Raw genomic sequence first — 1,016 nt, forward strand, 5'->3', positions numbered from 1 at the left:
CTCCTCCATAACGAACCCTTGATAATTTATAAATTGTTATTTTGTCATCTCTTGTTCTGCCCCACGTCTTCCTTCACCCACTTTTCTGTGGTCCGTCCCCCAGGGAGGGGGTTATATGTAGAGGATCCTTCAAGATATTAAGAAAACAGACAAATCCAAGGACAATTCAGACTAAGCATTAGAAGATATAGGAAGGGGAAAGAAAATAGAACCACAAGGAGTAAACATATAATCCTACAACTGGAAAGCAAGAAGATTAACAATAACATGTCTGAAGTAGATAACTCAATGGAAGAACACAGAAGTAGAACTGACCAAATGGAAGTTAGAATCAGTGAAATAGAGGCTAAAACTTTTCAAGATAACTTATTTTGAAGAACAATCAGAAAAGAGGGAATCAGACCCAGGAGTTCCTGGAAAAATAGCAACAGCCCAAGAATTATGTGGACTCTCAGTAAGCAAGCTATTCCATGCCCCCTGGCTGCTGGTGCTGTTGTTCAGGTACAGCTTTCCAGTCGATGGCAATGGGCCAGGGAAATCCTGTGATGTATGCACGGGCGTTTCCTTTTCAGATGCCTCCACATCCCGGTCACTGGTACATAGGGGGGGGGGGGAAGAAATATTCCACATGTAATTTGAATTGGAGACCAGGAGGTGACAAAAGTGAACACACAGATAATTATTGAAGATTTTCAGGCAGAAAACATTCCTTATACCATGAAACATAACATATCTTTCTTTTTTTGTTCTCCATTTTTATTTTTTTTCATTTGTTTCAGTTTTTTAAATTGTTTTATTAGGGGCTCATACAACTCTTATCACAATCCATACATACATCAATTGTGTAAAGCACATTTGTACATTCATTACATTCATTGCCCTCATCATACTCAAAACATTTGCTCTCTACTTAAGCCCCTGGCATTACCTCCTCATTTTTACCCTCCCTTCCCCCTCTTCCCTCTCTCATGAACACTTTATAATTTATAAATTATTATTTTGTCATATGTTGCCTT

The 1,016-nt window shown here is 38.7% G+C and overlaps 1 non-coding gene across 1 annotated transcript; it reads left to right on the forward strand.

Moving 5' to 3' along the window:
* The first annotated feature begins 472 nt into the window (after nucleotides 1–472).
* LOC142437928 (small nucleolar RNA SNORA84) lies at nucleotides 473–603 on the forward strand. Its single transcript, XR_012782427.1, has one exon. It is a non-coding gene; the product is annotated as a small nucleolar RNA SNORA84 (small nucleolar RNA).
* Nucleotides 604–1,016: the final 413 nt, after the last annotated feature.

Source organism: Tenrec ecaudatus, chromosome 1 (genome assembly GCF_050624435.1).
Source record: "Tenrec ecaudatus isolate mTenEca1 chromosome 1, mTenEca1.hap1, whole genome shotgun sequence".
Lineage (NCBI taxonomy): Eukaryota > Metazoa > Chordata > Mammalia > Afrosoricida > Tenrecidae > Tenrec > Tenrec ecaudatus.